General features: G+C 41.3%; 1 protein-coding gene across 1 annotated transcript in view; it reads right to left on the bottom strand.

Moving 5' to 3' along the window:
* The window catches only part of Ptpn9 (protein tyrosine phosphatase non-receptor type 9), an 80,686-nt gene extending 80,576 nt beyond the window's left edge, over window positions 1–110 (bottom strand). The window contains exon 1 of the mRNA XM_038321727.1: window positions 1–110. This exon is cut by the window's left edge and continues 545 nt beyond it. The gene's annotated coding sequence lies outside the window, so the exon portion shown is untranslated.
* Between the last annotated feature and the right edge of the window lie 13,052 nt (window positions 111–13,162).

The raw sequence follows: 13,162 nt of genomic DNA, 5'->3' as shown, positions 1-13,162 counted from the left end.
ACCTGCGCGGCGGCCTCGCGGCCCAGTTCCTCAAAAGCCGCAGCGGCGAGAGGGAGGGCGGGCGCGAGCGAGCGAGGAAAAGGCGTCCCCCTCCCGGCTCAGGGCCAGCGCTGCGGCCTGCGCCGCGTCCGCCCGAGCCCCCCGCGGCTCCATTGAGAAACTGAGCATCTCATTCACAAACAGGCGCCGGGGAGGGCCGGGCCGAAAGCTGTCCGAGAGGGGGAGACAGAGAGGAGCTGGGAGGAGGGGAGGCTGAGCGGAATGGCGGGGGAGGGGCTGCGGGAGACGAGGCAACTCCCCTACCGGAGGGAGAGGAAGACGGGACTGAGTTAAAAGAATCCAAAATTTTGGTAAGACGGGCACCCTTCCCCGCATTCACAGGCGGCTACCACCTATTCGTGAGGAACCCACATCTTAAGGTCTTAAAAGGTTGCCTCCGAAATCTAAGAAGCTCAGATGGCAAGAATCTGACAGATAAGCAAGGGTCACATTTCTTTGCTCAATGTATCCTGTATTCTAGCATCATTGTAGCTAATTTTAATCGCGTACGAGAAAAAGACATTTTATGTCAGAATTCATTCAGGAACACACAGTATTTGCAAATGTTTTATTTTCCTGTAGGGCAAGCGCAGCGCACCAGAGTTTGGGCCTCTCAGGATAGGGACATTGTGAAGGGCGGGCTGACTGAGCCTGCTGTGGTTTTTCATTATTTTAGACCAAAGATAAGTATTCCAGAGGATTTCAACAAACCAGAGTGCCCCCCAGGACTGGAGCACGCAGAAGGAACCAGGGGAAGAGTCTTCAGAAAAGAAAATGCTGTCGGTTTTGATGCTCATCTTGGAGAACTTTTTAAAGGCAGGATGGAGTCTGGCCTCCCTCTTTTCTCAGGCAGCTTTTGACCTATTGGGTTCAAGTGGTCCAGGACATTGGGACTCCAGTACATGCATGCCCTTGCAACAGCTGTAGGGACTTGAAAAGTAATGCCCGACCCCACCTGAATTTAAAAAATAAATGTGTGTGTGTGTGTGTTTGTTTTTGAGAGATGGTTTCTTTATGTATCTCTGGATGCCATAGAACATAGAACTCAACCAGACTGGGTTCAAACTTGCAGAAATCCTCCTGAGTGCTGGGATTAAATGTACCAGCAAACCTAACTTTAGATATTTTTTAATTGAAAATATTTTTTCTTACAATATAGTCTTATTCTCATTTTTGCACCGGTGCAGTAGCAACATCAGCTAAGTGTTTTTTGAAGGGGGAGGTGTTTTTGAGAAATGATCTCTCCATATAGCCGTAGCTGTACAATCCTGGCTGTCCTGGAACTGGCTGTGAAAATCAGTCTGGTCTTTAACTCACAGAGATCTGTATCTAAAGTGTTGGAATTAAAAGCATGACCTGCCCTTGTGAACCCTTCAACTAGGTTAGTTTGTCTTTTGCCACCAGTAAGATGGACTCTAGATTGAACTCAGGAACCCATACAAGAGCTGGTTTCAGTACTGTAACTGGAAGACAGTCTATGTAACAAGTATATTTACATGCCGGGCTGTTGTGGGATATTAACTGGGCAAAGATGTGTGTTACATTTGTTTGTGCTACAGAATATTATTTTGATGGTGTAAAGGTGTGTTACTTTTATTTGTGCTGCACTTGTTGAATTATGTAAAGATGTGTTGCATTCTTTTCACCTTGCCTGCTGCCTAAGGCACCTGATTGGTCTAAGAAAGCTGAATGGCCAATAGCTAGGCAGGGAAAGGACAGGTGGGGCCAGCAGGCAAAGAGAATACATAGGAGGAGAAATCTAGGCTCAGAAAGGAAAGAAGGAGGAAAGAACAAGGCAGCCGCTAGCCAGGTATATTGAGAAGCAATGAAAGTAAAATATATAGAAGAGAGGTTGGAGAGATAACTCAGCGGTTAAGAGCCCTGACTACTCTTCCAGAAGACCCAGGTTCAACTCCCAGCAACCACATGACAGCTCACAACTGTAACTCAAGTTCCAGGAGATCTGACACCCTTACATCAATGCACATAAAATAAGATTAAATAAATTAAAAAAATAAACCTATTACAAAAAAAGAAGAGAGGTAATTAAGCCCCAAGGTAGATAATGAGAAACAGGTTAATTTAAGTTAAAAGAGCTAGCCAGAAACGAGCCTAAAATAGGCTGAGCATTCAAAACTAATAAAAGTCTCTTTGTCATTATTTGGGAGCTGGTTGGTGGCCTAAAAAAAAAAAGCCTGATACACTGATACACTAGACACTGTAAGTATGCTGTAAATACTGGAGTTAAAATAAGACAGTATACAATTATGAAAATATAACAGGAAGTAAAAAATGAAACACTCGGGCTGGAATGATGATGGGTCAAAGGGTGAAAATACTACTTATGTCAGGCAGTGGTGGTGCAGCCATTAATCCCAGCACTGGGGAGGCAGAGGCAGGTGGATCTCTGAGTTCCAGGCAAGCCTGGCTACAGAGAGAGTTCTAGGACAGGCTCCAAAGCTACAGAAAAACCCTGTCTTGAAAAAACTAAATAAATACATTAATTAATTAATTAATTAATTTTAAAAAGAAGAATGCTGGGCTGACCTTAGGACCTGTGTTCAATTTTAGGCCAGCCTGGTCTACAGAGTTCCAGGACAGGCTCCAAACCTACAGAGAAACCCTATCTTGAAAAACCTAAATTAAATAAACAAAATTTAAAAAGAAGAATACTGGGCTGACCCTAGGACCTGGGTTCAATTCTAGTACCCACATGGTAACTCCAGTCCCAAGGGATCCAACATTCTCTTCTGGACTCTGAGGGAGTATATGATGAATAGACATACATGCAGAAAAAAAAAACCCATACACATTTTAAAAATATAGAGAAAACATTAAAAATGCAAGACTTCAAATAGTATATATAACAAGCTATCATTTTAAAGAAAAAATGGGGCTGGAGAGATGACTCAGGTTAAGAGCACTGACTGCTCTTCCAGAGGTCCTGAGTTCAATTTCCAGCAACCATATGGTGGCTCACAACCATCTGTAATTTGATCGGGTTCCCTCCTCTGGCATGCAAGCAGAACACTGTATACATAATAAATAAATAAAAGAAAAAAGAAACAGTATCTATTTGTAAGCTCGTTTATACATACAAAAGCTTTGGAACAATACACAAGAAAGGTAACTGGTTTTCTCGTCAGAGAGAAAAACTGGGAATCTAGGAAGCAAAACTGAAGGGAAGATGCATTTTGTTTATTTTTTTATTAATGTATAATATGCACAGAAAAAAGTGAAAATGTAAATATACAGCCACATGAGTTTTTATAAACTGTAAAGTATTAAAACTAATAAATCAAGAAAATAGAACTTGGAGCTCAGCAGTGGTGACACATGCCTTGAATCCCAGCACTCTGGAGGTCGAGACAGGCAGATCTCTGAGTTCAAGGCCAGTCTAGTCTACAGAGGGAATTCCAGGACAGACAGGACTATACAGAGAAACCTTGTTACAAAAGGAAAGAACTGGGGTGGGGAGGTTGTGGGGAGAATAAAAAGAAACAAAGAAAAAAGAAGGGAGGGAGGGAGGGAGGGAGGGAGGAAGGAAGGAAGGAAGGAAGGAAGGAAGGAAGGAAGGAAGGAAGGAGAGAAATTGGATTTGGAGAGGATGACTCAGCAGTTAAGAGCACTTGCTGCTCTTCCATTGCATTTGGTTCCCAGCACCCACATCAGGCAGCTCACAACTATCTAAATTTTCAGCTCCAGGGTATCCAACACCCTCTTCTGGCCTCTTCAGGTACCTGTGAACACATATGCAGACATACACATAAATAAAAATAATAAAAATAAATCTTAAACCAGACAGTAGTGGTAGTGATGGTGGTGGTGCACACCTTTAATCTCAGCACTCAGGAGGCAGAGGCAGATGGATCTCTGACTTCAACAGAGCCCAGTCTGGTCTAAAGAGTTCCACGACAGCCACAGCTACACAAATAAACCCTGTCTCAATAAATAAATAAATAAATAAATGGATGGATGAATGAATAAATAATAAATATTTTTTTATTTATATTTATTGAGCTCTACATTTTTCTCTGCTCCCCTCCCTGCCTCTCCCCTCCCTCTTCAACCCTTCCCCAAGGTTCCCATGCTCCCAATTTACTCAGGAGATAATTGTCTTTTTCTACTTTCTACTTCCCACATAGATTGTATCTATGTAAGTCTTTCAGTATCTGCATTGTTGTCTAAGTTCTCTGGAATTGTGGTTGTAGGCTCGCTTTCTTTGCTTTATGTTTAAAAACCATCTATGAGTGAGTACATGTGATAATTGTCTTTCTGTGTCTGAGTTACCTCACTCAAAATAATGTTTTCTAGCTCCATCCATTTTCCTGCAAAATTCAAGATTTTTTTCTGCTGTGTAGTACTCCATTATGGAAATGTACCTTATTTTCCTTATCCATTCTTCAATCGAGGGGCATTTAGGTTGTTTCCAGGTTTTGGCTATGACAAACAATGCTGCTATGAACATAGTTGAGCATATGTCCTTGTGGCACGATTGAGCATCCTTTGGATATATACCCAAAAGTGGTATTACTGGGTCTTGAGGAAGGTTGTTTCCTAATTTTCTGAGAAATCACCACACTGACATCAAAAGAGGTTGTACCAGCTTGCATTCCCACCAGCAATGCAGAAGTGTTCCCTTTTCCCCACAACCTCTCCAGCATAAGTTGTCATCAGTGTTTTTGATCTTGGCCATTCTTACAGGTATAAGATTGAATCTCAGAGATGTTTTGATTTGCATTTCTCTGATGACTAAGGATGTTGAACATTTCTTTAAGTGTCTTACAGCCATTTTAGATTCCTCTGTTGAGAGTTCTCTGTTTAAGTCTGTAATCCCTTTTTTTTTTTTTTGGTTTTTCGAGACAGGGTTTCCCTGTAGTTTCTAGAGCCTGTCCTGGAGCTAGCTCTTGTAGACCAGGCTGGCCTCGAACTCAGAGATCCGCCTGCCTCCGCCTCCCGAGTGCTGGGATTAAAGGCGTGCGCCACCACTGCCCGGCCTGGCCTGTAATCCCTTTTTTTATATTGGATTATGTGATCTTTTGGTGTCCAATTTCTTGAGTTTTTTGTATATTTTGGAGATCAGACCTCTGTCTGATATGGGGTTAGTGAAGATCTTTTCCCATTCTGTATGCTGTAATTTTGTCTTGTTGACCATGTCCTTTGCTTTACAGAAGCTTTTCAGTTTCTGGAGGTCCCAATTTATTAATTGTTTCTCTCAGTGTCTATGCTGCTGGGGTATTTAGGAAGTGGTTCCCTGTGCCAATGCATTCAAGTGTACTTCCCACTTTCTCTTCTATAAGGTTCAGTATGGCTGGTTTTATGTTGAGGTCTTTGATCTACTTGGACTTGAGTTTTGTGCATGGTGATAGATATGGGTTTCTTTTCATTTTTCTACATATCCAGTTGATATCCAGTTATGCCAGCACCACTTGTTAAATATGCTTTCTTTTATCAGGTGTTCGAAGATGTGTGGATTGATATCCGGGTCTTGTATTCGGTTCCGTTGGTCCTCCTGTCTGTTCTTATGCCAATACCAGGCTGTTTTCAGTACTGTAGCTCTGTAGTAGTTTGAAGTCAGGGATTGTGATACCTCCAGAAGTTCTTTTATTGCACAGGATTGTTTTGGCTATCCTGGGTTTTTTGATTTTCCAAATGAAGTTGAGTACCCTTCTTTTGAGGTCTTCAAAGAATTTTGTTGAGATTTTGGTGGGCAAAAATCTTTTTTAAAAAATAGAAATTTCAGGCTGGAGAGATGGCTCAGTGGTTAAGAGCACTGACTGTTCTTCTAGAGGTCCTGAGTTCAATTCCCAGCAACCACATGGTGGCTCACAACCATCTGTAATGAGATCTGGCACCCTCTTCTGGCCTGCAGGCATACATGGAGGCAAAATGTTGTATACATAATAAATAAATAAAATCTAAAAAAAATAGAAATTTCCCAAAATACAGTCTTTTGTTCCCTCCCATTCAATTCTGCTTTAAAGGGTAACTACTGTCTTAGCTCCAAGACTATAGCTTTACTTATGTATGTTTAAAAAGTCATTTAGGCGGGGCATTTGTGGTACATACCTTTAATCTCAGCAGTCAGGAGGCAGAAAAAGGCAGATACTCCTCTGTGGTTTTGTGTACAACCAGGTCCATACAACCCAGGCCACCCAGGGTTAAATAGTGAAACCCTGTCTCCAAAAACAAACAAATAAATTTTTTAAAAAACCAGTCATTTAAACAAATTCATGTTTCCTCCCTAATAATAAAAATGCTCTAGAACAAAGTTCAGGAGCTAGGAAGATACAATGAAACAAAGCAGAATAAGAAATTACAGGACAGAAAGAGACAAACAAGACCACAGATTGATGGAAGACCCTGCTCTTGTGTGCCAAGGTGAGATAAAGAGATGATCCTTCCCTGCTGCCAGTGTGCACTGGAACCTAATAACAGTCCCAATCAAGATGGTGCTTGAAATATATATATTTCATTATCCTATAGATTCTTCTTAAACAACCAAGGAATTTTTCATCTAAATATTAACAGTAATGGTAGCATTTATATCAATATTATGATTCATAGTGGTTTCCTGCTTTAACTATTTCTAAAGTTCTTTTTTTTTCTTTCTTTTTTTTTTTGAGATAGAGTTTCTCTGTGTAGCTTGTCTATCCTGGAGCTCTGTAGACCAGGCTGGCCTCAAACTCAGAGATCCATCTGTCTCTGCTTCCTGAGTGCTGGGACTAAAGGCGTGCACCACCATGATGGATTCTAAAGGTCTTTTTGTTGTTTGGCTTTCATTTTTTAACATTCTCCCTCTGTAGCCTTGGCTGACCAGAAACTCCCTGTAGAGAACAGGGTGGCACCAGCAAACTTCTCATCTTTCTGTTTCTGCCTCCTCAGTACTGGCATTAAAAGTGTCCCCAACACACCTAGCTTCTTTTGGTTTTGATTTTTTGAAATAGGGTCTCCTACAGCCCAGACTGGCCTTGGTCTTACTTTGTAGTCAAGGATGCAAACCTATCTTTAAACTCCTAGTAGTCCAAACGCTGGGATGACAGGCATGCTCCACTACATCTAGAATTCTAAGGTTCTTCTATCCATCTGTCCATTGTGATATAAGGCAAACTCAGATGACACTTTTGTGTCAGAGAGTGTGCGAATCTATAAAACAGTCTGCCTGACATTTAATGTAGCAGTAAATAACTGGGGCAGTTGTCAGTGGATGAGTGATCACCAGGAGCCTTGCTTGTAGTTCTTCTCAATAACACTGCATAAACCAATGAAGAAGAAAGAAAAGGAATGCCATTACAAGAACTTACAAATGACCATAAACAGAAAGCTAGCCTGTCTCCACCTACTACTGATACTACTTTTGCACTTCTTTTGCCCAGTGATCCTAGGGAACCTTGCAGTCAGCAATTCAGCCAGCCACGAAATTTCTAGTGAGGTGAAACCTGAATTCAGGCTGTAGAACTGAATCTACTGATGTGGTAGGGAAAATAATAAAGGATGCAATTTAGATGAACGAAAAGAGCTTAGGGTGTTCAGAGGTGCAACTGTGTGTGGGCAGTGCAGTTAAATAAAGGAAGCTTGCCAGAACTGTTACCTATTGCAAGCTCAACAGGACCATGTTTGGAAATGAATGAGACACAAAAACAAAGCACCAAGAACTTGGGTGGCTAGCTTTGTTCTTAGAAAAAAGTCATAGAACCAGAGTACAAATGCCAGTATCTAGCTTGGGTTTATTTATTAATTTGTTTTCTTGTTTTTATTGGGGCAGAGGGTTTTTTTTTTTTTTTTGTCCCAAGGTCTCACTCTGTAGCCCATGCTGGCTGGAATTCAACAACCTTAACAACCTAAGTGCTGGGATTGCGAGCATAGTTTGCCATGTACTACTAGGATTGCCTTGAACTATATAGTCTTTTCTGTTTTGTCTGTTTTTTGTTTATTATTGTTGTCCTTTTGAAATGGGCCTCCTGTAGTTCAGAACTCCATATTTAGCTGAGGATGACCTTGAAATCCTGATTCTCTTTCCTCAGCCTCTCCAGTGCTGGGATTACATGTTTATGGGTGTGTCACCACACCTAGTTAACTACAATCTATTTTTGTTTGGTTGCTTTTGGATTTTTAAATTACAATTATATATTTAACCTGTGTGTCACACATGCCTGTGTGTATATCATTGCATGTGAAAGGACAATTTCAGGAGCCAGTTCCCTCAGTCCTACACGTGGCACTCAGGTTGTTAGGTTTGATGGCAGCCACCTAATCTTCTGGCCCCAAACTATCTTTTTTGAAACAGGGTCTCACTATGTAGCTGTAGCTAGTCTAGAATTCTCTATGTAGACCAGGCTAGGCCTTGAGTTCACAAAGAACCACCTACCTATGACCCCTAAGTGCTGGGATCAAAAATGTGTCACCAAACCTGGCCCAAACTACATTCTTGAACTAACAAAACCACGTGCAGTATAGCTACCCTGCTCAGACAGACCTTAGATTACAGAATAGATTAAAATGCAGAATATTGGAAGCAACATAACGATCCTCAATCGACTTAGTAATAAATCATACTGTACATACACTGGGATTTATGTACACAACATTGCTTGTGTCCTTATCATAGTTCCCTTAGACACTGCCCTAAATTATTCTCAGCGGTTGTGGTAGCATACCATTCAGAAGGCAGAGGCAGGCAGAATTTTGTGAGTTCAAGGCCAGTCTGGTCTACATAGTGATTTTGAATTGTAGGCCAGCCAGGATTACATAGTTTCAAAAAACCAAAAACTAAAAATTTAAAATAAGTAAATAATTTTTCTCATCTAATCTAACCATACTGCTACAAGAAAGGCAAAATCAGGGCTGGAGAGATGGCTCAGAGGTTAAGAGCATTGCCTGCTCTTCCAAAGGTCCTGAGTTCAATTCCCAGCAACCACATGGTGGCTCACAACCATCTGTAATGGGGTCTGGTGCCCTCTTCTGGCCTGCAGGCATACACACAGACAGAATATTGTATACATAATAAATAAATATTTAAAAAAAAAAAAAAAAAAAAAAAAAAAAAAAAAAAGAAAGGCAAAATCATAAATTTCATTTTACAAAAGACATCTATGGTTGTATTGTGTATACACACACACATATGGCTAGACATACACACACATACATATACATATTAGAAGACCCATATTACCAATATAGACCTCGTATCTAAAACATAAGATGGAAATCCATTGAGGAAGATATCCAACATTGACCTTTTGCCTCCAGATGCCTGCATATGCATGCACACCTGCACACACGCATGCGCGCGCGCGCACACACACACACACACACAAAGTCACCAGTACCAAACATGTTGGTGCACATGTGTTGGGTCTACAACAGATGTAGACCCAACACAAGATGAATCCAAGTTTGATTCTCATCCCCCCAGCAAAAAAGGAGGGTAGAGAAGCTAGGTATGTGCCTCGGTTGGTAGAATGCTTGCCCAGCAAATACAGTGTCCCAGAGTTAGATTCTGATCCCCAGTACTGCATGAAACCTTGTAGCAGAGTTCAGGAATGGAGGCAGGATTACCAAAAATTCAAGGTTGAGACTGGTATAGTCTCCTCTACAGCCTTCAATCCCAGCAGAGGCAGGCAGATCTCTATAAATTCAAGGCCAATCTGGTCTATATACTGAGTTCCAGGACAGCCAGGGCTACACAGAGAGAAACAGCAACAACAACAAAAAATCATAACTGCTTTAAAAACTCTAGCATTGTGGGCTGGAGAGATGACTCAGCAGTTGAGAGCACTGGTTACTCTTCCAGAGAACCTAGGAACATGTGTGTGTATGTCTAGAACAGCAACATGGCAGCTCACAACTGTCTGCAACTCCAATCCCAGTGAATCTGGCATTTTCACACTAACATACATGCAGGCAAAATACCAATGCACTTAAAAAGAAAAAAAAGTTTTTTTTTAAAAAAAACTTAGCATTTCAACTCATTTAAAATATTTTATTACATACATACTTTTATTACATGTGTGTTTTTATATATAAAACTTATTTATTGGGAGGGGCATATGTGCCATGACACACATATAGAAATCAGAGAATACTTCATGGAAGCCAATTCTCTGCTACATGTGAGTTCTAGGGCTCAAACTCGGGTCCTCAGGCTTTGGCAGAAACTACCTTAAGCCACTGAGCCATCACATAGTTCTTGACTCATTTCTTTATTACTAATTTATATATAGGAAGGTTGTTTCGTCCCAAAATACATGGGTTTTTTTGCAGTTTTAAATATTTTATTATTTTTTCATTATGTGCATATGTGCTTATCTCTTTGGGGGATAGTACACGTGGGTGTACATGCTCATGGAGTCCAGAAGAGGGCACTGGATCACCTGGAGTTACAGAGGGTTCCCAACAGGAGTGCTGGGAACTGAACGCCTATCCTCTGTAAGAGCAATACACTCTTAGCTACTAAACCATCTCTTTAGCACCTATTTTTTCTTAAAGATTTATTTATTTGCTGGGCGGTGGTGGCACACGCCTTTAATCCCAGCACTTGGGAGGCAGAGGCAGGCGGATCTCTGAGTTCGAGGCCAGCCTGGTCTACAAGAGCTAGTTCTAGGACAGGCTCTAGAAACTACAGGGAAACCCTGTCTTGAAAAACCAAAAAAAAAAAAAAAAAAAAAAAAAAAAAAAAAAAAAAAAAAGATTTATTTATTTATTTATTATGTATACAACATTCTTCCTCCATGTATGCCCGCATGCCAGAAGAGGGCACCAGATCTCATTACAGATGGTTGTGAGCCACCAAGTGGTTGCTGGGAATTGAACTCAGGACCTCTGGAAAAGTAGCCAGTGCTCTTAACCACTGAGCCATCTCTCCAGCCCGAGCACCTATTTTTTTTTAAAAACTTTATATGTGTGATTGTATGTCTGTATGTCCACCATGTGCATGCAGATGTCTGTGGAAGTCACAAGAGTCTGAAATGCCCAGAACTGCAGTTGCGGGTGGTCATGAGCTATCATGTAAGTGCCAGAAGTCCAACCTGATTCTCTTCAGCAACAGCAAGTGCTCTTCACCACTGAACATCTCTCCACCACCACCATCCCTAGGCTGTCCTGACTGTCTAGGAGGTATGTCTCCACCACCATCACCCCTAGGCTGTCCTGACTGTCTTGGTTTTTTGTGATACAGAGTCTCAGACAGTCCAGGCCGACTGTGAATTCCTAGTTTTCCTGCCTTTACTTTCCAAATGCTGGGAAAACAGGTATGCATTCTACCCCCAGTCCAATCAAATTCACAGGACCAAATAGAGTACTTATTCTTAAAATCTACAATATATTCAACTACCCATAAAACCATTTTTTAAATGAATGGTAAGAAGTGGTTTTATAATTCCCAAAGAAATATGACCAGAAGACATACTGTTATGTTAATCAATCAAACAAGTTCCTTGGCTAAAGATATTAGGAACCATATCAAATTGTGCTTGTGGTTAAATTTAGTTGGTACATTTTTGACTTATTCATGCATCTGTCTCCAGAGTGGGTAATTTGAGAAAGTAACCCTTCCACGTTTATTTTGGGGTTTACTTATTTAATTATTTTTAAAATAGTGTCTCACACTATAGCCCAGGTTGGCCTCAAATTCATGGCAATTCTCCTGTCTCAGTTTCCTAAAAGTGTTGGGATTATAAACACAAGCCACCATCCCCAAAGCCCAGGCTTATTTCTAAGCCAAGTCTGGCTAAATTGCTGACACTGGCATGTACAGTCCCCAGACTGATAAAACTGAAGAATTCAGAAGACTCTCAAACAAGTCAGGAATAGTGGCAAAGGCATATACTCCCAGCGATTTAGGAAGCTGAGACTTGTTTGAAAATTCAAGGCTTTGCCTGGGCAAGTTCAAGGCCAGCATACAGAAATACTCTTTAATATAAGGAACACTACTACATTAATATAGCAAATCTGACCTAAATACAGGAAAAAGCTTATAGGCAAATGCCTAAATCTGTAGTCAGCGAGAGTAAAGCAGAGTTTCTTCCTGTCTGATCAGAAAGCAGCTTAGGCCTTGTAAGAGCAGGTGCTTCGACGAGTTCCACTGGATGTGCTGATCTGGGTAACCACTACTTCTGGCCAGAACCACCAGTTCTCAGAACTAATTAACTCAAACGGAGTTAACTCAAGATCTGACTTGGATCCCTTTGAGAGATTTTCCATGGTGAGACTATTTCTGTTGAAGGGAATGATGATGCCAAGTTTATCCAATAAGAGAAGTCTTAACAATGTGGGAAATGGATTGGGCTGCAGATTGAAGCCATAGGACCTGGAATATGCTTTCTGAACGGAGTGGAAAACTAATTGGTTAATCTTAAGCTCTATCTTCTGCTTCCACAGCTGATGAAGAGCTTTGCTTCCCAGGGAATCTTGCCCCAGGGCTTTTCCTTAACCCCCTTTCACTAGGACGAAAATCTAAAGCCCCCTCTGCCTTCCAGCTTTCTCTCCCTAACTCTCCACTATTTTGTACTTGAGCCATGCTGAACCTGTTTAGGGGAGTGCAGCTACATAACATCTAACTCTTTGAGGACCTGCTTTCTTCCTGGTCTGCAAAATACACTAGGTCCCTCCCCATAGCCTTAGCCCAGCTCTATCCTCCTCCTTCCCCTCTAAACTAGGTACTTCTTTTCTGCACTAAAGCAATCATACACCACGCTCTACACTACGAGGTTTATTTCCTCACTGCAGGGCACACCCCTCAAGGTCTTGTCTACCTTTATAGCCCACATCTCAGGCATAGTGCAGGGTTTATCTCTTAATAGGGGCTCTAACATTTCTTGAAGTAAATGAACCCCATTAGCATTTTATCTCTGGGAAGGTCTAAACCGTAGAAAAATCACACTTGTTTTCTCAGAAGAAGGAACATATTCAAATACCAAGAACTGCAGTTCCTGGTAAGACCTTTCAGAAAATGGCATTACCAACAGCAGCAACTGGAAACTCAGCAGAATGTTTGGGTGCTAAGAAGGGTGAAATGGGTCAAGATTTGAACAGTCATGCCATAAGTATCCTACGGAGTAAGGGGAAGGGGGAGGAGATACCTAAATCTTAATAATCACAAAAATAAATCGAAAAACCACAAGCA

Source organism: Arvicola amphibius, chromosome 3 (genome assembly GCF_903992535.2).
Source record: "Arvicola amphibius chromosome 3, mArvAmp1.2, whole genome shotgun sequence".
NCBI lineage: Eukaryota > Metazoa > Chordata > Mammalia > Rodentia > Cricetidae > Arvicola > Arvicola amphibius.
Note: the sequence above shows the minus strand (reverse complement) of the source record. Positions and strands in the feature narration are given on the sequence as shown.